This window comes from Hemicordylus capensis, chromosome 5 (assembly GCF_027244095.1).
Source record: "Hemicordylus capensis ecotype Gifberg chromosome 5, rHemCap1.1.pri, whole genome shotgun sequence".
In the NCBI taxonomy this organism is placed as follows: Eukaryota; Metazoa; Chordata; class Lepidosauria; order Squamata; family Cordylidae; genus Hemicordylus; species Hemicordylus capensis.
The window spans coordinates 105,080,445-105,107,950 of record NC_069661.1 but is presented as its reverse complement, the minus strand read 5'-3'; the positions used below and the strand labels follow the sequence as shown (position 1 = coordinate 105,107,950).

General features: G+C 42.4%; 2 long non-coding RNA genes across 3 annotated transcripts in view; one reads left to right on the top strand and one right to left on the bottom strand.

The window, feature by feature from the left end:
- The window catches only part of LOC128328415 (uncharacterized), a 157,667-nt gene extending 152,423 nt beyond the window's left edge, over positions 1-5,244 (bottom strand). For both annotated transcript variants that reach the window (XR_008309196.1, XR_008309195.1), the window contains exons 1-2: positions 5,120-5,244; positions 1,019-1,125 (exon numbers count right to left, since the gene is read on the bottom strand). This is a non-coding gene — a long non-coding RNA (uncharacterized LOC128328415). The remainder of the gene's footprint in view (positions 1-1,018; positions 1,126-5,119) is intronic.
- Positions 5,245-5,448: 204 nt separating this feature from the next.
- LOC128328312 (uncharacterized) lies at positions 5,449-24,012 on the top strand. Its single transcript, XR_008309134.1, has 3 exons — positions 5,449-5,562; positions 13,182-13,293; positions 23,391-24,012. It is a non-coding gene; the product is annotated as an uncharacterized LOC128328312 (long non-coding RNA).
- Positions 24,013-27,506: the final 3,494 nt, after the last annotated feature.

The following is a 27,506-nucleotide window of genomic DNA, read 5'->3' as shown; positions in this document are numbered from 1 at the left end:
CTTCATGTTGTCCTCACAACAATCCTGAGAAATAGACTTGGCTGAGAGATTGTAATCTTCAGAGCAGATCTGGGATTCAAACCTAAGTTTTTCTGTTTGAAGTCCACAATCCTATCCCCTACATTACACTGGCTCCAATAAATGATAAAGAGATACATGTGGGGAGGCCCTTGGTCCCAGTGTTGTATTTAATGATATCCTTCCCCATCTTGCCTCAGCCCTCTGTATGTACAGCCTGAGGAAAGTGTAGCAGGTCACATGCAGTCCAGGACATGGATCAAGCTTGGAAATTGAGGATGGTGCAGGAGCTAAGTTGAGAGTCAGGAGCAAGAAACTGATTACCATTTTGGAACTGGAGGGCAGGATGGGTGCAATGGGAAGCAAAAGCAGAAAAACAAAGTCACAGATTTAGGGGCAGTCTCTAGAAGAGCTCTTGGTGAAGAGCTGTTGCACCAGCAAGTGTCTGGATGATACTGAGGAGCTTGCAAAGAGAATTGGAAGCCCAACCTTTTATTTTTATTTTTATTTAGTTGGGTTCTAATCCAGGGCCTGCACTGAGGCTTGCTCCCTCCTCCTTCTCCCAAGTAGGCCCATGGGAAGCGATGCTTTGGGCCTCCGCCAGTGCTAGACATCAGCCCTGACCCAGCGTTGCTGCTCTTATGGTCCTGGAGATAATGAAAAAAGGCCTAGAGTAGGACCAGGGATCCAAATGGGGGGGATGAGATTCCCCAAGATCTCAGGTTCATTGAGAGGAACGTCCATGGGAAGAGTAAGCTCCAACTATCCCTCAAGGCTTGTGATTGCTGCAGGATCCTGATTAGTGCTAGAAGCTCCTGTAGGGGCTGGATCCTCATCCTCTCCCTGGTAGAAGCTCCTTGGGGTTTGGGCACAGCTGGGTTTTGACACTGCCACACTGACTTCCACCTATAATGTCCTAGAACAACTGCACTATCCCTAAGTTACTACATAAGTGTAAGCATCCTGTATTTTGCAGCACCACTACAAAACAATGACTTACTGTAGTACTAGGTGCAACAGAACACTTTCTGCCTTGGCAAGCCAATCTTCTATTGTCGGTAAGTCTTCAGCAAATGTGGTAGTTCGTTTCCATAGTTTTCTCTGTAACTGTTAGTGATAAACATGCATTTATGCAGGGATTGTCATAAAATTTTCATACCTTGCCTCTAGCTTTAGACTGTTAGCCATTCCTTTAAACATACTAAATGTCTTCTGTTGCAGATAATAAGGAATGACACAAGACAAAATCTAGAATTAACTGAAAGGTTAATTTTTTTAAAAAAGATTTATGAAATTTCTGAGTTCATAAATGAGCAAAGCAGAAATAATACAGTAAAAATTGACAAAAAGAGCAAATCAAGAGTAAGCTCAAAGCATGATCAACTTGCCATAAACAGAATTTGCAGAAGTTAGGGGAACAGAAGACACTGGCTGACGTAAAGAGCAAGCCCTCAGGGACATATTTTCAGGTGTCAAAGAGGACTTCCTGGGAAAGGGGAAGGCATAAAAAATTACTGCTTCTCCACTGCACTGGTGCAGTAAGTTGGGTAGTTCTGTTAGGTTGCTCTCTCATGGCACAGGTGCATCCTTGCTCTGAATGTCAGCTACTTGCAACATCTTCACAATCTTTGCCTATGGTTATGCCGTGAACCAGTTCAGTCATGCTAACTACCCAATTTATCTACTGCTTCAGCCATGACTTGTGTGATCTTGCTGCTTAAAACACACTTTTGGTATTGTCGTGAGCGGGGTTTCTAGCATGCACTCGTATGAATTATGATTTTTCTTCCTCTCAGAATTCCTTTATTTCACTGCCACCATTTAAAGTCTCTGTATAAATATTACATATCTAAGAATGTAAAGGACTTCTGCTGAGGCAACATGGTGTCATAGGAGTGGAGGTACTACAAACTAAGTCACTCAAAGTCACTTTAAGGATGGATAAAATAGAAGTTTATTATACTGGCAAGATTGTGCCAGTATAATTAAGCTGGAGAGTGTTTTCAACGTTCCACGATTATAAGCCTTGAACATTTTATTTCTTATAAAATCAAAACTATTTGTCCAGTCTGGGTGACGAGAGATGCCTCCCCTGCAAACTTGGTGAAGATCCATTGGGAAATTTATGTGTTTGTTTATTAGTTTGTTTGTTTATCAAATTTATATACTGCCCAAACCTTTGTCTCTGGGTGGTTAACATAAAACAATTAAAACACGTATAAAAAGTTAAAACAATTCAACAATTTAAAATCAACTACAAAATTAAAACCGACAAATTTTTAAAAGCTGAGGAAGTTTGGGTGAAAGGATGGGTTTTCAGATTATTATTTTTTAATTGCCAGAGATGGGGGGGGGGGTTTGTATCTTAGTGGGGAGTGCATTCCACAATCTCGGGGCAGCGACCAAGAAGGTCCGTCTCTGTGTAGCCACCAGAGGTGTTGGCAGGACCTCCTCCAATGACCTCAATAGGCGGTTGGGCTGATAGTGGAGAAGACGCTCTCTTAAATACCCAGGGCCTAAACCATTTAGGGCTTTATAAGTTATAACTAGCACTTTGTATTTTGCCTGGGAACCTATTGGCAGCCAGTATAGCTCCATCAGCAAAGGAATAATGTGGCCTCTCCGAGATGACCCACACACCAACCTGGCTGCAGCATTCTGAACCAACTGAAGTTTCCAGACTACGTACAAAGGCAGCCCCACATAGAGCACATTACAGAAGTCAAGTCTGGAGATTACCAACAAATGTACCACTGTTTTGAGGTCATTGATCTCAAGAAGCAGGCACAACTGGTGTATCAGCCAAAGCTGATAGAAAGCACCCATGGCCTCAACCTGAGAAACCAGGGAGAGGTGTGAATCCAGAAGTACTCCCAGACTGGAGTACTCCAGTACTCGAGTACTCCCAGACTGGGGAAGTGTGACCCCATCTAGAACGGATAGATCTGTTCTGGAGTTCTGACCCCACACAATAAGTACCTCTGTCTTATCTGGATTCAGCTTCATTTTATTCTCCCTCATCCAGCCCTATCTAAAACGACCTGTCTAAAAAGGCTTAGATAGAGCAGTTTAAAGTTTTTCTCTTTTGAACGGGTTTAAAGGATTGGCAACATTTTTTTAACAGAGAAAGTGCTGTTTCAATGCTTTTGTAGTCCATTTGCATGGTTTCAGCCTTTAGACTGCATGCCAGAAAAGTGCCTTTTTATCTGCCTGGGACCCAACTGATTGTTATTCTACAACTGATCATCAGAGTTGGGTTTTAAGCAGCAGAAAAATGCATTTTTAGTGCTAACAGAGTCTGTGCAGTCGCACGTTTGAGATTAGTGCCTACAGCACTGCCCACCAAAAACATGGTGGCTGGCTTACCACTCTGCGTCTCCAACTGCCCTGGTCCTGCTGCCCACTGCTGCTGCTCCAGCCCACCACTCCAGCCCACTGCTTATTCTGGCATGTACCTCACCCTAGAAAGCCAGCATTCCCTGCCAGTTGCCCCAACCTCCAGCCAAGGTGGAGGCCATCTGAGCCCTGGGGGCAGAAGCCATCTAAGCCCTGGGGGCAGGGCAGCGGGCAGGGAACACCAGATTTCCAAGGCTGGGATGAGAAGGAGCGCGCTGGAATGGGTGGTGGAGTGTATGTGTGTGTGTGCCTGCGTATGTGTAGACCTGTGTGTCTGTGTGTACACCTGTGTCTGTGGGTGTGAATGGCTACCTATGTACAACCTTTACATTATTTTGCTGATAACACAATCCTGAAAGACATTAAGTCAAGCAAGAGAATTGTGAGGTTTATGGGAAATTTCTGGTAAGTTAATCTGTAGTTTTAGCCACATAATGTGGCTGAGAAATGACTTGACTAGCTGAAAAATGGCTTGACTACTAAGCCAGAGGTTACCAGTTCAAATCCCCACTGGTATGTTTCTCAGACTATGGGAAACACCTATATTGAGCAGCAGCTATATAGGAAGATGCTGAAAGGCATCATCTTATACTGCGTGAGAGGAGGCAATGGTAAACCCCTCCTGTATTCTGCCAAAGGAAACCACAGGGCTCTGTGGTCCCCAGGAGTCGACACTGACTCGACCGCACACTTTACCTTTAATCTGTAGTTTGGGACATGATTGTTAAAGCATTTGTTGTGTCCTTATTCACTGCTGGATAATCATAAGGTGGGATCATATTGTCACTATTACTTAATCCACTAATTTAATTTACTTGTGTTTTTTCAGGCAGGCAGAGTATGATTTAGTTAAAAGTTTTACAAAGTTTTTGATGTTCAACATAAGGAAGTTTTACCTTATGGTTTGGGTAAGCTCTTCCCCATAGTTTCTAATTACATTTTCCTTTTTAAAATGCCTGGAAAATGAATAATCCAAAAGACTTCAGTTTAAAATGAGAGTTAAGCTGCTTTACGTTTTCACTTGTGCTCTAAAAAGAATGGAAATTGCAAGTTAATGTCCCCGTCTTAACTTCTGTGCCATATAAGCTGTAAGGACTTAGTACAGCCTGGTACATGGTGATGGATTTAGAAATGATGAGGCTCCATGCACCCACACTTTGCCTTGATGCATCAGGCAGAAATTCATCAGGGGCATCTCTAGAAATTATTAGGGAAACTGCACCTGTTAAATGTCTGCCTGGATGCATCCCTCCCCACCCCAATGTCCAACTGAAAGACCAAGGCAAAGTGTGGGCTCATGGAGCCTCATTTCTAAAGCCATCATCATATACCAAACTGTAAAAAAGTATTTACAGCTTATACAGCGCGGAAATTAAGATGGGCACCTTGACTTGCAATTTCCATTCTTTTTAGAGCACCAGTGAAAATGTAAAGAAGCTTAACATTTTAAACCAAAGATTTTTGGATTACTGATTAATTATACGTTCTGCTGTTAGCTGAGTTCTCTACTTAGAAAGTAGGGTAGTTTACTTGCTTGGTTACAGAACTGTTATTTTGACTGTTAAATAAGCTTTTAAAACTGTTTCTCTTCCCATCTTTTACAGCTGGTCTACTTTAAACATATTTTACACAGGATATTATTTCCCCTCCAGCCTTTTATACAGTGGACGAACACACATACACACAGCTCCCTCATACAACTGACCTATTCTAGATCATGGCCACCATAAGATCTGAAGAAAGCATGGGCGTAACTTAACTATGATAAGGCAAGGGGAGACAGTCGTCTGGGGGCCCACTGCCTCGAAGGGCTCCCCGGAGACATGTCACATGACTCCCCATTGCCCACTCACTGAGCCCCAAGGCTCCTCAGCCAGCCCTCCTGGCTGGCAATCTAAGCAGCCAGTCTGCAAGCTGCTAGAGAGGGCCTTCTCTCCCCGCCTCTCAGCTGATTGGCGGGTGGGCAGGGCTTCCAGAGAGGCCTCTGTGCAGGCGTCCCTGAAGCCTGAACCTGAGTGCCCGGCAGGCAGGCAGCAAAGAAGGAAGGAGGCAGGCAGAGTGGCCATCGCTGGCTGCCTTCTACCCACCACAGTTCTCTGCAGACCCTCTGCACACCACAGACCAGCCTTTGCCTGCTTAGTAATGGAGGTATGATTCCTTTTGCTGCCCCCCCCCCATAAGGATCTGCTTGCCATAGGGCTTTGATATGGGCGGGGTGGGGAGAGACTGAGAAGTCTCTGAATATTTAAAACAGATTGGAAAATTTGCTGGCTTTTTTTTTTAAACTATCTAAAAAGCCCTATAAATAGCTTGTTTCATGGCAGAAAATTACAAAAACTTCTGGAACAAACAATATTTTATTTATTTATTTATCTATCTATTCATTCATTCATTCATTCATTCATGCACTTATTTTCAAGTTGTTTTGCAATCCAGAAGGTCTGAGTGAGAACTGTGAAGCATGTGTTGTACTTTTATTTTTCTTTAGAAATGCCAAGCTGGTTGGGCATGTCCAAAAACCTCACTCACACTATTTACACTGTATGTCATCAGTCAGTATGATTCTGTAATGATATGAAATGTTAAGGAGGTCCAGCACATGCTGATTTGCCCCCCAGCCCCTCATCCCACAAGGGATGACCCTGCTTCTTAGCACCTGCAGAGAGTGGTTTTTATCACAGTACAGTGAGAGATCACAACCAGCTCTACTTCCACATTGGGGAGCAGGGAGAATGACTTTTAGGACAGAGGGAGTAACTTCAGGAGCTCCTTGAGCCCTGGCATGTATCATCTATCTTAAAATTTTACCAAGAAGAGGCAGATTCCTCATTCTCTCTCCCCCCACCTCTTTTTCTCCTGAGGAATGGTGCTAATTCTTGCTCTTTTCTCTATTTCTCTCCACCTATCTTCCTTGCTTCAGTGGGACCTACTGGTCTCCTATAGGGAGCAAAATATGCTGGGAGCACAAATTAGTTTGGTTTGATTTACATCCTTGAGCATGTGCAATCCTATATGCACTTACCAGCGAAGGATCTCAGACAGTTGAATGCAATGGAGTTTATTTTTAAGTAGACATGCTTTCCTTGCTAGTAAGTCCCTTAGGTTTCAATGAAATGTACTTCCAGCTAAATGTGGTTAGATTTGCTACCTGAGGCTGCAATTCTCCACACATTTACCTGGGACTTTTACACACAGCAGGCTTTACTGCAAATTTACTGGGAGGCTTTACTGTGAAATTGAAGTTGTCCCAAAGAACCAACCCAAAATAGTGGGTTCATTTTTTTTTACTCTGCATATAAATCAGGCTACACTCTAATGAGCAGTAAAAAACCTGAATTGTGTGTGAACTGCTCGCAGGGATTTCAGGGTAAATCTGGCCAACATGTGAATGCAGCACCTCCATTTCAGAGGAGATGTGTGTTAAAGGGCTTTAAAAGCCCCATGCGAAAAACCTCCTAATTAGTGTTTCTAGTGTGTTCTAGGCATTAAAAGTAGCACAAATATATAGTACTTAATGTATATCACTATATATTGTGAAGTGTGCGTGTGTGTGTATTCAGTGAAATGTATTTCCAGGCAGCGTACTTATCAGACTTAAATCCTTGGGGGCCTGGGGTGTGCAGAGGTCCTGGATTTTGAGGGAGGTCACTTTAAAATCTCGTTTCTGGGCCCAATCCAACCTTGCGACACCCCTGGAAGAAATTCAGATTTATTAACTCATAGAGTTATTTTATTTCAGATTTGGCCTGTTACTATTTATTTTTATTTAAAAGCCTTTGCATGCTACATTTCTTAAGGCAAGACTTCAGACATTCATGAAAATAATAATAATAGAAAATATTAACCACCAAAATGTAAAAACCTTCAGTGTTATCTGCTTTCATCTAGTATAACATAGAAGATTTGGATATATTTCCATGATTGACATCCTGACTAATGAAGTGCAGCATGTGGTAGGAGGATCTGTGGATCATTTGGAAGTATTTCCCTCTTGTGCACCAATGTGAGTGCAGGAGGACGAGGGCAGTTGAGCAAGGGCTCCCAGCCCATCTCTACAGAATCTCCTAATGTGCATGATTTGTTAGTCAAGATGTTAGCCCTTAATATCAAACAGACCTGAGACTCCATGGAGAGGAATGTGCTTTTTATGAACATAGCTCAGACTCAGACATTCTTTCTAAATTATCTGAAATTTAACTTTAGAAGAAGATCGTTGGCCCTCAATCCAGCCAAAGATTCGTTCCAGCAAAGATGTAATTAAGCAATCCCCATTGTTAATCACAATTAATTTTAGATGGATTTGGCTCTCACTTTTTAAAGATAGCTGCACTACCTCAAGACAATTAAATAAGATCTTAATAACTGAAACAGGTCACTTAGTACCTGCTTTGTTTTTTCAAAGCAAACTGAGTTTTAATGTCATGAAAACCTAATGTAACATTCAATTATGGTGGGGGGGGATGTTACCAACATAGAGCAATCCATGGCCATTCAGAGTGTCTTCAATTCATCTTATCAAGCCAATCTGGCCCCCAAAAGATCACTCAGAAGATTACCTGAAATAACTATAATTTAGTACAAAACAGAAAAATGGCTGTAAACATAGCTACCTATACCTTTTGGTGTCCAATATTTTATTTTATTTATTTATATTTAATAAATTGACCATCAAAGCAAAAACAGATGGATAGCTGACAGGCAGATGTTCAGTATAACACTTATTTAGAGACAAACTATGTACAACAGAATTATGAAATGTGTCACTGTAGCCCGAAGGTAGCATCTGTTGAAATTATTGGGTGTCTCATTTATAATTCATATGGAACAGACTCTCATTGTTCTTGATGTACACAAACTGCAGTCCACATAGTCATTATATATTTATTTGCTACTGGGGATTTAAAAGAATATTTCCATGACAAAACTTGACCTGACTAAAGTGCCAGAGTTAGTTGCCAATTCCTCGTGGAAACATTTCTCTGTTATCTTCTTAGCCATTCAATACAAGCTCCCAGAATGAAAATAAGGGATGGACAAATGTCTTCAGTAATGGCCCAGAAGTCTGGTAGTCTCATTTCTGGATCAGAGTTCACTCCGTAGGCTCAGGACTAGGCCTGATGTACCAATTCACAATCATGTCATTGGTACATATCTGTATGGTAGGGTTCAGCTCAGATCTAGTAAGGCCTGCCAAGTGTCCCTCTTAAATGGAGGAAGGAGGAATTCCTTTTATTAGTATCAGATCCCAAAGAGATTAATAGGAATCATCATCATGGAGTTTGGACTAGACAAGTGTACTGCATTATTAATGAATAGAAGAAAAATAACAAAAACAGGAATAGAACTGCCCAATGGAAGCAACATCAAGAACCTGGAAGAGAAAGAACATTACAAATACTTGGCCATTCCCCAGGCTGATAACATCGCACACACTGAAGTTCAAAGAAAAATTGGAAGTGATTACATCAGGCGAGTTAGAAAAATTATAGGGTCCAAACTCAATGGCGGGAACACCATACAAGCCATAAACACCTGGGCTATACCAGATACACTGGTATATATATATCAGATACACTGCAGGAATAATAGACTGGACCCAGGCAGAGCTAGAGATGCTAGATTGTAAGACCAGGAAAATAATGACCATCAATCATGCTCTGCACCCCCACAGTGATGTAGATAGGCTATACCCCCCTCACAGCTCAAGTGGAAGAGGAATGCTACAAGTCCAACAAACAGCAGAGGAGGAGAAAAGAGGCCTCGAAGAATATATCAAGGACAGTGAAGAAGATGCACTTCAAATGGTCAATAATGCGAAACTATTCAACACCAATGAAACAAAGCAGGCCTACAAGAAAGAACAAGTCAAGAACTGAGCAGAAAAATGGAAAAATAAGCCACTACATGGTCAATATTTGCACAATATAAGTGGAAAATCAAACATCATCAAGACCTGGCAGTGGCTTAAGAATAGCAACCTGAAGAAGGAACCAGAGGGTTTAATACTTGCTGCACAAGAACAGGCACTAAGAACAAATGCAATAAGATCAAAAGTAGAAAAATCAACAACAAACAGCAAGTGCCACCTTTGTAAAGAAGCAGATGAAACAGTGGACCACCTACAGGGGCATAGCAAGGTTGGAGTGGGCCCAGAGAAAAGATTTTAAAATGTCCCCCCCTCACTGAAGCTCAGCTCATGAAGTAAAGAAATCTTAAATGAGGCTGAATAGAGCTAACAAAAAGCATATATATATATATATATATATATATATATATATATATATATCAATCAATCACAATAGAACATCATCCTAAATTTTTTTAAGGTTTTGTAAATTGTGGATGATGCAAGTCATTTAATGGTACTAGAGAAAGATATGCTGTTCTGGTAGTTCCAGGTCTTAACACTCATATCAATTTTGGAGGATGAGTACAACTGAAGGAAGCCTGGGCAGGTGCACAGCTGGAGGAGTCAGTCATGTGACTTGCCTCTGCCCCCCCCCCCAAGGCAGGGGGCCCCTAGACAACTGTCTCCCCTTGCCCTATTATAGTTATGCTCCTGACCACCTCATCAGCTGTTGTAAAAGATCGCACAGATTGACTACAAACAAAGGAATGACAACGTAGCAGGGATGATACACTGGAACATCTGCAAAAAATACAAGCTACCTGTAGTCAGATTGGTGGGACCATAAAATTGAAAAAGTTGTAGAAAATGAAGATGCAAAAATATTATGGGACTTCCAACTACAAACAGACAAACATCTGCCACACAATACACCAGATATAACTGTAGTCAAGAATAAAGAAAAACAAGTTAAAATAATCAACATAGCAATATCAGGTGATAGCAGAATAGAAGAAAAATAAATAGAAAAAAATCACAAAATACAAAGAGCTACAAATAGAAATTGAAAGGCTGTGGCAGAAGAAGACCAAAATAATCCCAGTAGTAATTGGTGCCCTAGGTGCAATTCCAAAACAACTTGAAGAGCACCTCAACACCATAGGGACCACAGAAATCACCACCAGCCAATTGCAAAAAACAACTTTACTGGGAACAGCCTATATTTTGCGATGATATATATAATAATAACAACAATATTGATAATAAAACTCAGCCATCCCAGGTCCTTGGGAAGGACCCGATGTCTGGATAAAACAAATCAGTCAATAACACCTGTCTGACTGTGTAAACAAGAAATAATAATATACCAATATTGACCATCAAAATAAGTTGACTAAAGTAAATGGAAGGTTTCTAAATTTTGTCTAAATATCAGCAATGGCAAATGGACCTTAAACTCTCTGAGGTGTCCAGAAGTCTAAGAAAATAACAGAAAAGCTTCTGCCTTTTTGCCACTGCACATGACAGTTCTTCTGTTATTGGGTAATCAAGATCTCAGAAGGCATGTGGGTTCATGAGGTTAAAACCACTCAAACTATTAACTTTGTGCCACTAGTTGATTATAACAAGAAGGGTTGCTCAGTCCTCCAGAGGTTTCTGTGAGGGTTAAAACAACTGAGCTAACTTGTCTTCCATAGCCCATTGACCTTAATGGTTGTGATCTGCAGGTTGCGATCTGACCTAAGGTCGATCACAATCAAACAGCCTCCAATCCTGTGGAATAAATGAGAACTTCATATTAAATTAATTCTCGTGATAATATGTGGGTATTTTCAGAATCACATCTCTTATTATAATACATATTTACTGTAGGACTGTGACTGTGATTTAGTTAAAAGTACTGTTATGTAAGGTTGGCAAACTTTGTTAGTTTCAACAGGTTATTCTGCATGAAGCATCTTTTCTTCATCATCAGTTCCTCATGTTCACAAGCTTCTTTTAAAACTCTTTGAGATTGACAAATCAGTATGAAGGTTGAGTGGGGGTAATCAATTCACCTCCTTCTGAATCTTGCAGTCCTGGTACCTACAAGTCACCTCTTATATAAGGGTGTTTTTTTCCATAATGCATTGGCAGGTCTTGTGTTCAAAATTTTGAATCTACACCATATTTTTGATGACAAATAGGATGTGGGGTACATATGCCAAGAGCCTGAAGACTTGGTCCATGGAATAGGAGTGATATTATTAACTCTGTGAAATTACAGTGGCATGAAGCCCATTGGGATCTCAACTGTCATGGCAGGTGGACAAGATCTTTACAGGGTTCCTTGGTGAAAAACAGCCTCTGCTGTTTCATAGATGGAGGGAAAGAAAGAAGCACAAATGTGCAGGAAGAAAAGTAGTTCACTGCAAGTGCAACTAAAACAAGACGTTAGTTCATCACTGGGCAGTCTGTCTTCTCTCTCTGCACACCTGGGCTTGGAGCTGGTGCTTGGCTCTTCAAACTGCAGTTCCTTCCTGCACACTGTAGAGGTACTCATGAGCTCCAAGGAAAGGTTGAGCCTCGATCTTGTTGCCTCCTGTCATCTCAGATGACTTCCACTGTGGCTGTCATATCAGATTCTCTAGTGGTAAGAAGGCTGGCTGGGAAACTTCTCATTAAAATGTGGGGACTGTTAGCAAAAGGAAGAAGCCCCTCTGCTTCTTCGGTGGTTTAGCCCATCTGGCCTCCATGAGCAAATCCTTATGACAGAGAACAAAGACAATGGACGAGACACAACCCATTGCTTTCAATGGAAGAATTAAGCACATATTTATCTCTCCCACTAAAATCTGTTGGATTTGGAAGAGTCTAACTTTGGGTGGATCATGCCCACAGTAAAAACATGACACACACTATATGATCAAAGATAAAAACATTTAGATTCTATTAATTTCACTGGGAGAAAATAAGCAGGAGCTTAAATCTTTCCCATTCAGTTAAATGAAATGTGCTGAACTTTGCCTGGATCATATTCACCAATAAGCAAACATAATGGATAAAGAGAGCAAGAATTATAAACACCCATCACTAGTTCAAGCCCCATCCCAGAGCTCAATTTGTAATGGTCTTGAATAAGATGACAGGGACTTCATGGGACAACATTTCCAATAGTTCCTGGTAGCCCTGGATATTGCTGAACCAGCATATCAGAATGGAGGCCCCACCACAAGCCTTCGATACCACTGCTAGGTAAGTTAAGGGGAGAGAAATGGGTGGTAGTGAAGGCCCATATATGTCCTTGTTGACCTAGACCCAAACACTGAAGGGGTCTAGGCTCGATTTAACATGTGCTTGGGGAGGGGTTGGAGTCAACATACAAAAAACTGTATTTCAACGTCTGCAACATCACTAGACAAAACAGAATTATAAACTGCTGAGGCTATTAGCCGGTTATAATTATGCAACTTAACTAGCTTTTCCTGCTACCACTGGTGATCTGCTGCGTTTTAACATGCTAAGCTCTGAACTTCATTGCCCCTGTGTAGCTAGAACATTAGTGTGTAGATTTTTGCATTGAAATAAATAGTCTTTTAAAGTGTGTTGCAGCATATCATAGCATTCATGAAGACACAACTGTACAGATGGTAAAGCTGCCCTTTCAACAGGGCAGCCTGCCCAACCAGAAAGCCTCCCTTATCAGCTATAACTAATGGCTGCCTCTCTCACCTCTCCCCTTCAATTATTTAGGTGTCTCCCACACTAAGATTGGCTTCCTGCTGACAGTATTATGGACTGTATCTATTAATCATTAACTGTCATGGTGTCTTTCTTGCTTTTCTTTTTCTTCTTTTTGTTGGGAAAAAAGGGACCAAAAATAGAACAGATGAACAAGTGACAGATGTGTGCTATAATTCTCCACCCCTTCTCCAAACAGGTGATCCATGAATGTTCTGACAGGCGGTCTTGCATCATATACTACAGGACTGAACCTAAGCAAAGAGACATGAGGTACCCCTGGTAGTAGCCATGGATAAGGATGCAAAGAAGTGAGCAAAAGAGTTCTTACATTTTTACTCATTAAGGTGCATGAACTGATTACACAGTTGAGATATAACCCTTGCACCGCTTCGCAAACATCTACTTCCTATCTAGGTTATAAGAAGTCACAACTAGTTGAATCATCTGAACCCACCAGTCTTGGCTTATTCTAATCTACCAACCGAAGGTCTGTATCATGGTGTTGTCAAGTGAGTTACAGATCATGGATTAGCTGAAGCAAGTAGGTTAGAACAAGCTGAGATGGGTGAGATCAGACAACACAACCAATCTTGGTTTATTTTAACCTGGATATAAATTAGATGCTTTTGCAGGGATTGGAGAGTGAAGCATGGTGGTGGTGGTAGTGCACAATCCCAAATACTAAAAGAAATCCAAAAAGGAATTCAAGTTGATACAAAAATATCTTCAGTTAACAAGTAAATTTGCCAAGCAGTGTCCAACTACTGCTGTTGCTACAGCTACTGTCTCAAATAAATATATTTTGGAATCAAAAGAACAGAGTAATAGGCCTTTAGAAAGAAGGGAAAACATTTTTCAAAATGATGATAAACCACTCTCAAGATATATGGAAAACTGACCAGGAGGATGCAAAAAAAGAAAAAGAAAGAAAAAGGAATTACTTCTGTAGATATAAAGCAAGATGTGAGGGGTCTTTAGACAAAAATCAGTTGATACTGTTGAGAATGGGGAATCATATATGTGCATTGCCTGTAAACTGTGCCAAGCATATAGAGGAAGCAAAAAAGTACTTAAAGAACAGGACCATTCCAATGGTGAGTGATCTGCAAGCTGATGGAGAGGAGATCATTTAAAAAGAAATGCGAATCACCTTTAATCTGAATAGGAAACAATGTCACCCTTATAGAAACTGATGCTCAGTAGGATTTTGTGGGGAGGAAGGGACTTTTCAGAAAACTAATCCTTTTTAAGTATCTAAAAACATCCAGTTTCTAAAAGTGTTTTTACAAAATCCCACCAGGCATGAATTACTGCCACATTTCTTTAAATTACAAACATTTAATGCTCAAATACATGTATCACATTGCTTTATTACATAATTTTCTGTTTTTAAGTGTCCTTTGCATTATTTTAAAGTGCTCTTTTGGGTTTACTTTCTCAGTTAGTTCTCCCCCAATGGGTGCTTTTCAAAAGAACATTCTTTTCAATAAGTTACCTCTAGCTGCTACTTGTACAGCTAGCACTGGAGATCAACATACCAACTGCCTTTGACACAGAAGCCAAAGAATAAAAGGGAGCAAAAAGGTAAAGAGTAAAATGCAATTCCTCTCCACCTCCCACCCCACAAATCCATAAACTTGCAGATACAAGGAATCATGAACCTCTAATGAACCTCTAATCAGGAATCATTAACCTCTCCCCAAAAGAAGAACAGTGAAGGGGAAAATATGTTTCCAGCATGACCAAGGGATGGGTGGAGTTATGCAGATAAAGTTCGTCTGGCCCTCTCCACCCCTTCCATTCTTTTTTGGTCTTGTCTGCCACAGCAGCAGACAGAGTTGGTACTTGCGACAGCAACCTGGCTCCCATGGCAAGCACAAGGGAGAAGGGGAGAGGTGACAGCCATGGTAGTGATGGGCTGACACTTTACTACTTGCTGACCACTTCTTAGAAGTGTTGGTGTTGATTTCATAATAGTCAGTCTGCACTGAAAACCTTGGACTTGGGTGTGTATTTCATAAGATGTTCTAACTGTACCTGCATTCTCCCAACCAACATTTTAGTCCATTCTTATGGTAGTATGAATCCATCCAGAAAGGCAGAAAATTATGAGTCTAGGAGGCAAAGCAGATTATACTATTGTGTGATTGGGTCTTTATGTTTGGGGCACTGATCCTGATTGAGACTGCTGCAGCCTTTAAATCTTTGCCACCATCTCACTGATGAGACTTCTCCCATCACCAGCAGCAGCTGCAGTTTGCATCAGAAATGCACTGGGTGCTTTCCTTCTGGGGTAAAAAAAAAGTTGCAGAGGCTTCAATCTGGATTGCAGGAGCAAAGGGTTAAAGCCAGTGTAGGACTGGGGAGATCCATTTCAGCCATGAAAAATTCACTGGGTGAATCTGGGCCTGTCACTTATCTCTCAGTCAGACCCACCTCACAGGGTTGTTGTGAGAATAAATATTACCTTGTACACCACTCTGGGCTCCTTGTAAGAAATGTGGATCAGGGCCCTGCATAGCTACCATGTGGTTTGTTTGCTTTTAATGCAAACACATAGATCCTAATCATACAATAGGCATATTGCCTAGTTTGAGCCTAAAACACAGTAATTGTATGCACATTTGAAATTGTTCTGATTCCATCTTGTGGCATCATTAGCTCACATAGCTATAGTGTGGAAGTCATCAGGTTTCTGAATACAGGTGCTACCGTGCCCCAGACATTTCTACAAAAGCATCCATTATAACTAAAACAACACTGAGTGAAATTGCCAAAAAAAAAAAATGAACTGCTTGCAGAGATTAACATTTCATTTACAAAAATACATTTGGATTTTGTACTCCCCTGCAGTTTTCAGCCATTTTGTAGCAATGATTTCTGCTCACAGTACAACATCTTAACCTTGCAATGACAGCCGTGCAACCTTAGCTATTTGCTCAATGGATTATCTGGCAGAGAGCACTGTCTGAGCAGTTTAGCTGGCCTCCTTCCCTGAAGATTAAGCAAACAACCTTTGTGACATCCATATTCTCCAACATTTCACAGATGAAACAGGGGTGCTTGCATATTTGTAACACCTATTCTCACATGAAGTCTCACCAACCGAGGACCCTGCCCTCAGTTAAAAAATGAGACCCTTCCTCCAACTGCTGTACCCTTCATGTCTTCGTTATTTGGTTTGCAGTAGCCTGTTCTGCAGGTTTTGTTACAGAACTGACCATAGCAGTTTCCTAAGAATAGTTAATAAAATTTAATCTCACAATGGACCTGGTTGTCCTTAGAACTGAATAAGCTAAAACTAATTCAGCAGTATTTATTCTATCAATAAGTGATTATTTGGGAGATTGAAGGAAAGCAGTGTTCTGCTCTATATCTTAAGCACATGTGCTTATACTATGATGCATCTGCATTTCAGTGGGATGCATCTGTCCACTCTACTCAAGTATTAAATGTCTTGAGTCTCAGGTGATGGGACTAGCAGCTCCCACTAAGATGGTTAAAAAAGCATCCTAACATCTCACCAAAAGGAAACATGAAGACAGTGTTTCACCATGGACTGACACCAGAAAGTAGGGAAGATCCATAGTTAAAAGGGACCATTTGAGCATCTGGATGTCTTTGGCTCAAGTTATGCTTGGATTTATTTCTGTTCCAAACACCAGCTTACTGTGGTCAAGGCACAGACTTGCTATAACTGGGTCACCACAATAAATCAAATTCTGTCCCAAAATATTAAGAAACTTGAGGGGGGTGTTTTTTTTATTACAAGACAGCTTTGTAAATCATTCCAGAGAAGTTACTGGTCATCATGCCCACACAGATCTATCCTGAAACACAATCCTCATCCTTTTTATGCAGAAGTCCCACTGATTTTGATTCAATTTACTTACAACAAGTACACAGAAGTGCAACTTTAATCATCTGTGGTCCATTATTGTCCATTAAGGAAACTTAAAGTAAAATGGCCCCTCTTCCAATTTCTGAAACCTTCCCCATCTGGTCATTTGGAGATAATCCTTACTCACCTCAGATGACTAGCTGTCCGTGTGATAAGATTTGTTTTAAAACTTTGTATGCTTCCTTTCTAGTTGTTTGTCTAAGATGCTTCACAATAATAAATTTATAATAAATAATAAGAATGTAGACAGCAATATAATAATACTGAACCAATGAACAGTCATACACAAGTCAGGATCCAGATTTAAAGCCAGATCTATAAAGAAAGCTAAGGGCCTGAAGGCTAGAAATTTTCACCTTTGAGAGCTAGTGTAGTGTAGTGTAGTGTGTAGTGACTGAGCTGTCAACCAGGAGCTCTCAGTTTCAAGTTTAACTTCTGGCCTAAACTCACTAAGGGAGCATCTAGATTTCATAGGTTGATCTGTGATTATCTGGTAGTTGCAGCTATGGAACAATCTCTTGTATGTAGACCATCCGACAACTTACGTTATCCTCTTGTGTGTTTCTTAATTCAGTGAGCCTGTGATAATGGCATTCATCTGAATGCCTTCAAGACATCTATTCATTTAGAGAGGGACAGGCAGAGTCAAGGTAACAATGGAGACCTGGCAAATGGATATCCCTGTGTCACTGATACCACTGATTGGAGAAGGGATCTGCAGGCATATCCAGCTAGGATACCAAGGGCCAAACTGAAAACTATTTGGAACCCCTGGGAGAATGAGTTAGACATGACATCACCATTTGTAGTTGCAGTGGTGGTGGTGATGTGCTTAAAGTAATGTGTAGTTTGACCTAACACCACAAAACAGAATCTTTATGGTCTGGGGAATCATGTGGTACCCAGTGCTCACTGCCTGCTTTTTAGTAGGCCTGTGTACATTCAGAAAATTCAGATTCAGATCCATCCTGACCCAACTTCAGCAATGTCAGATTCCAATTCTGTGGGCTCTAGCAATGTCGGCTATCAGATTGGATTTGGAATATGAATCCAAATTCTGACTTAAATTAGGAATTTTCCCTCATAGTGGTCAATTGAAAGATTGAAAAAAGTCACAAAAAATCACTGGTTGGTTTTAGAGCCTTGAAACTTATCAAACACGTGGAGAAGAAGGTCAAGGCCCCTTGTAGTGAATCAATTTCCTGATTTTTGGTTAATTTTTGTTTTTAAATGGCTAAAAATGGTGAAATCTGGCTTGTTTCAAGCCAGAACTTTAGAAAAAAATCCAATACTGAAAACCCTCCCTGGGTCATTATTCCACCAGCATGTAGAGGAATCTGGCCTTTGCCTTCATGAAAAGGGCTAACAACATGCCCATTCCAACACCACCCCTTTATATTTCCAGAATGGATAGGCATAGAGTTATGAAATCTGTCACACATGAAGTCCACATCAGCAGGACTCTGTGTTGTTGTTTTCAAAGCTATGGGTCACTCCTCTGATTGTTGGTGGATTTTTTAGCGGGGAAATAAAAATGGCTAGTAATGGTGAAATATGGCTTGTTTCAAGCCAGAACTTTACAAAATATTCTGGATTTGATGCCCCTCTTTGAACCATCATTCTACCCCATGTGGAGGGAACAGGACATTCTTTTGATTTTATATTAACTTTTTCTTCCACAGGGATTAGAAAGACTTTATACCTTATAATTCCTTAATGGCTGGAAGGGAAAGTGAGAAATTCTTTCTAACCACAAAAACAGAAACCTTCAAAGTACTTTCACTTTTACTAGCTGTGTGCTTCTGCAATGGGAAAAACAAAAATTAATATACAATCAAAGGAATATTCCTTTTCATCCACATGTGGGTGGAATGGTGGACCTAGGGAGTTCTTCAGATCCAGACCGAGAACGTTTTGTAAATTATGGCTTGAAACAAACCAGATTTCACCATTTTTAGCCGTTAAAACAAAAATTAAAAAACACACAAGCTAAAAGCATTTAATTTTTTAATGTTTGCATTTTTCTCAATCTTTCCCCCCACCACACACACACACTAAAAAAAATCCCCATGAAAAATAAACTAAGGAACATTATTTTAGCCACTTAATTGAACCATGGGTGACAATTCCACCAACACGTGTCACAGGCCCCATTTTGCAACTTCTGGATGTTTAAGTATTCCTGAAATGTTGGAATTAGTTCTGACTTTGCCAATCCGATTGTTGGCGGGGGGGGCGTGTCTATGGATTTGGATTTTACAGATTTTTACCTATTTTGCGTAAAAATTCATTTGAATCTGAATTTGCACAGGCCTACTTTTTAGCACTAAGGTTAGCTCCTTCTTGCAGTGCCTTCCTTGAACTATTTTCTTGTTTTCCTGGCACTACTTCTTGCTTCAGGTTCTGGACACATTTCTAGATCTTGAGAGCTTGACTTTGCCAGCAAGAATGAGCACCTGACATATCCAGGCATAAGTCCACTGGCTTGGGTGCCTGGGTGCTCAGAAAGTAGAAGCACTAGTTTAGAAACCATTCTGATACAGCCAAAAAGGAGAAAAGGTTTATCTGAGAGATGAATCATTTTGTATTCAAGAACATTCTGGTTTAGTCTGTAAAACTGATATAAGAGAAAGGAAGCAGGAGAACAAATTCATTAATCTCTTTGAAGGACCAAGACGACCACCACAGAAAGGGCTATAAATAATAAGAGCAAGAGGTCCTGATCAACAAATAGCTGAATTCAGGAAGGAAGGCAGTGTAAAAAATTTATTTCCCTCATAGATGGTTGGACTCTTCCCAACTGTGCCTAGAATAGCTGATGAGGAGCTCCAAGTTAGCCCAATAAAAAGTATCACTTTGCATACACTGGCTGACATCCTAACAAAACACTGGTGTGATGGGAGAAGCAGCAGAGCTTCTGACAAGTTCAGTTAACTCAGCATTTCCAGTGTCCAGAGCTGGTGACCCTGTTGAGGCCCTGGTTGATCTCTGGAATAGGAGCCCGGGCTGTTGACACGGTTGCTCCTAAACGACCTCTCCAGCTTGGTGGAGCCCGATCTGCTCCTTGGTTTTCCTTGGAGCTTAGGGCAATGAAACAACTTGGGCGATGGCTGGAACTATGCTGGAGGAAGAGTCATGATGAATCTGACCCGTCACCAAACATGGGTTAGAGCCCATTTTAGGGACTACTCCGTGGCAGTGCGGGCAGCAAAGAAATGCTTTTTCTCCACCTCCATTGCATCTGCTCAGTGCAGACATCCCCCCAGGTAATGGGGGAGGAATTATCTACAGCCCGCTGTGATCAGTTTGTGTGTCACTTTGTGGATAAAGTCACTCGCATCCGTACCGATTTGGACTCCAGAGTTTTGGCAGTTCCGGCAGACGTGCCTCTGGGACCATCTGATCCTGTTGTGTTGGATTCTTTTCAGTTGGTGCGGGCTGAGGATGTGGACAAGATCCTGAACAGTGTGCGGGCGACAGCGTGTGCTCTTGACCCTTGCCCTTCATGGCTAATAAAAGCTGCCACGGAGGGTACAGGTAGATGGTTGGAGGTGATTATTAATGCCTCATTAAGGGAGGGCAGGATGCCATTGTGCCTCAAGGAGGCGGTGGTAAGACCATTATTCAAAAAGTTCTCCCTTGATCCCTCCAACCCAGACAACTATAGACTCTAATCTGCCCTTTTGGGGCAAGGTGATAGAGCATGTGGTGGCATCCCAGCTGCAGAGGGTCTTGGATGATACGGATTATCTGGACCCTTTTCAATCTGGCTTCTGCCCCAGCTATGGGACTGAGACTGCCTTGGTCGCTCTAGTGGATAACCTACGTCGGGAAATAGACTGGGGGAGTGCGTCCCTGTTGGTTCTACTGGACCTCTCGGTGGCGTTCAATACCATTGACCTTGGTATCCTTCTGGGCTGCCTCTCAGGTATGGGAATCGGAGGTACTGCATTGCAGTGGTTCCGGTCCTTTCTTGAGGGGAGGGTCCAGAAGGTGGTGCTGGGGGACTACTGCTCGGCTCCATGGCCATTGGCTTGTGGGGTCCCACAGGGTTCGGTCTTGTCCCCCATGCTGTTTAACATCTACATGAAACCACTGAGAGAGGTCATCCGGAGACTTGGACTGAGTTGTCGGCAATATGCGGATGACACTCAGCTCTATCTCTCCTTGTCACCTGATCCTAGGGAGGCGGTGGATGTCCTGAATTGGGGGCTGGAGGCTGTGATGGGTTGGAAGTGGGCCAATAAACTGAAATTGAATTCAGACAAGACGGAGGTACTGTTGGTCAGTAGGAGAGCCAATCGTGATGAGGAGATTTTACCGGTTCTGGATGGGGTTGCGTTCCCCTTGAAAGATCAAGTACGCAGCTTGGGGGTACTACTGGACCCAGCTCTGCTTTTGGAAGCTCAGATGTAGGTGGTGGCCAGGAGTACCTTTGCACGGCTTCAGCTAGTGCACCAGCTGCGTCCCTTTCTCGAGAAGGCATATCTGGCCACCATTACCCATGCCTTAGTCACGTCACGGCTGGATTACTGTAACGCGCTCTACATGGGGCTGCCCTTGAAGAATATCCGGAAACTACAACTAGTGAAAAACGTGGCTGCTAGGGTTTTATCTGGAGCTGCCCGGTGGGAGCACATCACACCCATTCTGAAAGAGCTGCACTGGCTGCCAGTTCGTTTCCAGGTCCAATTCAAGGTGCTGGTTTTGACCTTTAAAGCCCTTAATGGTTTGGGACCAGGATATTTGAGGGACCGCCTGCTCCCAAGGTTTGCTGCCCACTTGACGAGGTCATCTGAGGGGGCTCTGCTTTGGGTGCCGACAATGAGGGAGGCTAGGTTGTCGTGCACTCGGGACAGGGCCTTCTCTGTTGCTGCCCCCAGACTCTGGAATGCTCTCTCAGTGGGTTTCCGCTCCTCAGTCTCCATCACAGTTTTTAGAAAGCATGTCAAATTGTGGCTTTTTACCCAGGCTTTTATATGATTGTCTCCACTGCTGCTTCTTGTATTTTGTACTATTTTTATGCTTGTGTTTAAATTTATTATTCTTTTTAAAAATCAGATTTGTTTTTTATACTTTTTAGCTCAATATTCTAATGTGTCTTTTTTATAATTTGTGTTTTTAAATTTTATTGTTAGCCGCCTTGAGATTCTCTTAATGAAAGCCAGTATACAAATTTAATAATAAATAAATTAAATTAAATTAAAAAGCTGTTCTTGCATAGAACTGAGCTGCTGAAAGTGAGTGTGGAAGTCCCACCTCAGCTCTTTCCCCTCAGTCTTCCTCCTGCTCTGTTCACAGTTATGGTATTTGAAGAGGAAACTGCTGTGTGATAGTGAGTGCTTCTGTGATCGGCAGCCTGGTGCATCTCAGGCTGCTGATCATGGAAGCACCCGCCTTCACTCTTATGATGTCACCTCTTCATATGACCACTGTAACTGTGATGGGAGAGGGAGTGAAGGGGAATTATTGACACACTGGAGGTGGGACTTCTGCACTCACTTCTGGCAACTTATTGACACACTGGAGGTGGGACTTCTGCACTCACTTTTGGCAGCTCAGCTGTATGTGAGTACAACTTTATCCCTCCATGTCTGTCTGTATGGGACTATAGTCTTGGAAGCCAATTAGATACTTTGGTGCTCTGTCACTCTGTAACCTAGGAGCAGTGACCACAGTTTCCTATCCTAAATGAAATGTTTCAGTTGCTGGTAGTCTTTTTCCATGCAATGCTGATTTGCCAAGTCTACTATCTGGTGAACTTTTTCCACTTCTATTAAAAAATAGATAGACATGTGGGTCCATTGGCGAGGGTGGGGGGAGAAACAATAGTGTAATGCCTTTTATTAGGATCAGTAAAAATGTCACAAGAAGGAGGTAGATGTGAATTATTGCTGCTGTTTATATTTTCAAAGAAAAGTATCCACATTGCTTTCCTGGTAGCCCTTTGTAAAAAGAAATCTGTTTTTGTCTAACTTGGTCTAACCTAACTAAGCTTGTATTAACACTTCATGTCCTTTTTTTCAAGTCCTTTTTTTTCTGACACAGTCAATCAAAATTACAGTACAACTCCCATAACTGAATGATAAGTCTAGTATATTAGAATAAGCAGGGATTCAGATAGATGAGTGTTTATATATCGGACAAGCTCACAAAAGTAGATCTAGCTAAGTTAATAAGGATGCTGTTGTATAGTAGTAAATCAAAATACAATGGAAGATATAAAGGTTCCTAAAATGCATGTGTATACTTTTAGCTTTTCTAGTTCGTAATTTCTGGCAGTCTTGATTGTGTCAAGTAGTTCCTCAACCTGAAAATAGTCCTGTTCATTTCAGAGCATTAATTATTTCCATGGAGTCTGGGAATTTGCATGTCTGCTCTTACAACATAGAGTATGGAACATGGTCTCCAGTGCAATAATTTGAGCAGAACTATTTAGCAGAGCAGAATTTGGAGAATCTCAGGTTTCCTTTTAAAAGTAAGCTTCTTGGCTTCATGTTACAGATACAATCCAGAACGTACATAGGTTGATGGATATTGTTGAAGAAGGAAGTCTCTTGAGCAAGCAAACCAAACCACGTGCTGTGCTAGAAGGCAAATTGTTGATTCAATGTTTTTTCCTGTTCCAGTTCTTCCTTGACAATATTTCAGAGCGCAATTCTGGCATCGTCACAATTGCAGAACAGATCCATGATGGCATGTAGTAAGGCTGTACAGCATGCTCCATCAGCTTAGAGAAATCTCTATTAAGCACAGTAGACTTGAGCCAGAAATCCTACTGCTTATCATATCTGCCACAGGAAAAAAAACCTGGAATCACACAGTGAAATTTCTAGTTGATCTCAATGCTTTCTCCCCCCCCCTTTTTTTTTTTTTGAGATTAAGTACTTTGTTCTAGATTTGTAACAGGTGAAGAGCCTTTTTGGCATAGTTGCAGCAGCAAGTCATGAGCTAGGCAATGAAACATGATCACCTAAACTACAACTAAATAAGTGTTTAAAAAATATTGACAGCTGTTTCTTTGGAATCTCCTGCAGATGACACAAAACTTAGCAGATTCCTAGCACTGAGTAGACAAATGATGGTTTCTATTACATTCCCACACTTCTGGACTTCCTTGAATTGTACTCAGGCATGTTCTTTTTCTTTATTTTTTTCTTTTTTTCCAAACCCTTTCATGGGATATCTCCCATGAAAGGGTTTGGGGGAAAAGAAGAAGAAGAAATTAATGTCACCTACCTCTGAATATTAAAAGCATGTTAACTTGAAATTTTAGTCCATAAATTTCTACTGAATTCATGAACTTAAGTCTGGGTTAATGTACAGTATATGACAATTGCAGCCTCACATAAACCATGGAACAGTTTTGATTTTTTAGTGGCAAACGTATTTTTTTTAACTTGCACATTTTAAGTAAGTTTCAGCAGTGGAATACTGACTGTTCTGTTTCAGATGTACACTCCAATCCTAACCATCATTACTTGTAAGTAAGTCCCATTTGTTGCAAAAGAGCCTATTTTCAAGCAGTACATCTAGGGCTGCAGCCCTAATTACCAAATGTTCAGGAGGTGTTGCACAGTTAACTTGGGGAAAATGCTGATGATATTCTCCATAACAGATGGTCTTCTCTTAGCTTGACTGCAGGCATATTATGTGCTCCCTAAATCTAGCATATTTCTAATTGCCATTTCAAATTCTGTTCTAAGATTACTTGAGATAACAATTTTATTCAATAGCAGGGACCCTGAAAGCTTGGAAGAAGTACATGATAAAATTTCAAGAGCTTCCTTTCTCTAATTTTCCTGATCTCGGGAAACTTTGCTTTCCTCTGAGGCATTGTAAGAGAACCAGTGAGGTAATGATAGATATTACAGATAGGCTTGATTGGGCCAGCCTCAGTTTAAGCCATTTTGTGGACTCACTGTGTGACTCTGTCCAAAGTCACTTTCTTTCAGTCTCAGTTTGCCCATCTGTAAAATGTCCCAGGAGCAGAGGCACTCTTACCCTGGATTTGGGGGCTAAAATCCAGGGCCTCCGCAGCCCCAGGGGGGCCCCCAAATGCTGTTTACTCTATGGTGTCTATATGGTGTTTAGTCTATGGTGTCTTTAGTCTATCCTGTTTAGATGGTGTGGTTGCCCGGCCGAGCATGAGCATGATGATGCTTAATTTGCAGTAGGGGAGGGGCTCCAAAGGCCTCTAAATCCAGGCTCCAAAATTACCTAGGCCCACCTCTGCCCTGGAGAGAAAACAACAAAGGTTGTATATTTTTTTGCAAATGTTAAGTGCTACATAAACAGTACTGCTTGAAATTCTAAATATTTCTTCTTAATATTGACGCATTACATTATATTATGTATTAACGCATAAAGGGACTTTAAAGCAAGAAGAAAATGAACATAAAATATTAATAAAAAATAATGTTATGACATCGGATAAAATGTAACAGAAAAGACAGGTCCCTGTTCCAAAGAGTTTATAATCAAGGCCACGATTCAGCCAAAGTTAAGTGCTTTGAAGTTCCATTTATTTAAATGGAAATATTTAAGCTTATGTGTAAATCTCCAGTTGAAATCACTGGGGCTATTCACATGGCCATATGCGAGGGCCATCAGGAGCGGGAGTGGGGAGGCAAAGTTCAACCTACCTTTCCCCAGACAACTGCTCTGAGCCTGGAAGGCGTGCAAGCCACATGCCCACATGACCAGCACTGCTAGGAGCAGCGCAGATGACTTTCTGCACAGCTCCCAGCAATGCAGGTATACAGAGGCCAGGGCTCCTTGTCCCAGCTTCCAAGAATCCCACAGTGCACAACTGAGCACAGTGCACTGGGGGATTCAGCCAGGGGATGGGCACTCTAGGCACCTGTCTCTGTGTCAGCGTGGACTGCAAGCAGCTTGCTCCAACACACAATCCAGGAGCCGAGGTTATGGGTGAATTTGCACCCGTAACCTCAGCTATGAGCCGAGGTTCAGTGCTTGGTTTGGTGCTGCAGCACTGTCAGGATCCCGGCAGTTCTCACAAGCAGACAAGCCCAGGCTTGGCTGTTTCAGCCTGGTCTTGGCTGCTCATAAGAACAACCTCACTGAATGCTTAACTTTGGCTAGACCATGTGCTAAATTTTGACAAATTTAGCGAGGAAGACAATAAAGGGAGGGGAGGAAAGAGAGAAGTTTGGTAATCTATTATATTAATTCTCATAGACGTGCCTCTGTGGGGATGCGTCCCGGCAACCCAGCGGATTGGCTGGGCAGCGGAGGCGCCAGATTGGCTGGGCAGCGGTTGGCCACGTAGGGAAGTGGCCGCCTAGGGAGGAAAGGAAAAGAAGGAAAGCGGGCAAACAGAGAGGAGAACTGAACGGACTGGGGCAGAAGGGAGGGAGGAAGCTGCGGGGAGAGAAAGCGGTGGAGCCTGGCTGGGCACAGAAATGGCTGACTGCTTTGGAAGACGCTCGCTAGAGGGAGGGCCATGCAGGAAGGAGCCGGCTGAATGCTTGGCCACCCGACACTAGGGACTGGAGGAAGGAGGAGGCAGCAACGGCCAGCGGGGAAAACACAAGCAGGCTAAAAAGCGGGGGGGGGCACAAATGAGAGAGAGAAAATGAGAGAGAAAGAGGGGGAAATGGAGGAGGGAGCAAGCTGGGGCAGAAGGCTTGGGGGGAGAGCGGACTGGGGCAGAAGGCTTGGGGGGAGAGCGGACTGGGGCAGAAGGCTTGGGGGGAGAGCGGACTGGGGCAGAAGGCTGGAGGGGAGTGGACTGCAGAGGCATGTGGCGGGCCGCGGAGCCGGTACTTGGCCCAGTGGCGGGCCTGCCAGGCGGCGGACCTGGCCCGCCCGCAGAGGCCAGATGGCGGCGGGCCAGCTTGCCCACGGAAGCCAGGCGGCGGCAGGCCACAGAGGCCAGGCAGCAGGGGTGGGCCTGGCTCCCCTGTTGAGGCAAGGCGCCCATGGGAGGCCGGGGTGGGAGGGAACCGGGTGGCAAAACTTCCTTGTTCACCGCCCAGGAGGAGTAGCAGCGGCGGAGGGGCCCTTTTCGGCCGCCCGCAGCCCAGTAAGGCCTGTGGCAGCAGAGGTAAAGAACTCAGTGCAGGGAGGGGGGAGGAAAGAGAGAGAGGGGGAGGGGGAGGGCAGGAGAGAGTGGGGCAGGAGGGGGAGGGAGGGCAGGAGAGAGTGGGGCAGGAGGGAGGGGAGGAAAGCCAGCCCCAAAGAGCGCACAGATGCTCTGTGCTGGAGGAAAAGTGGAGACAGTGCCTAATAGGAGATGGATGCATGTGAGCAATAATGACATAAATGATATGGTTTAACTACCTGTGCTTAGACTTTGAGGACATATGGCTAGGTTTTCCTTATTTAGCTTTTAAGGGAATTGAGCATTTTTAGACAGCCACATTTTTTTAAAAGAAGAAACAACTCAGTTTGACATTTTACCAAGACTACTGCCGTTACAGAAGATAAGGCAGATTTTTTCTAAGCTGAAGATGAAATAACATTGCTTGTACCAGTGCCAGCTGGCAGATCATACTGGAACAGAAATGAAAGGGTAATATTTCTGCATTTGCATTTCAGCAGCAAGAGTTAAGAGCAGAAGTGCTATTATACGTCTTCTCGATTTGGTAAGTTTCC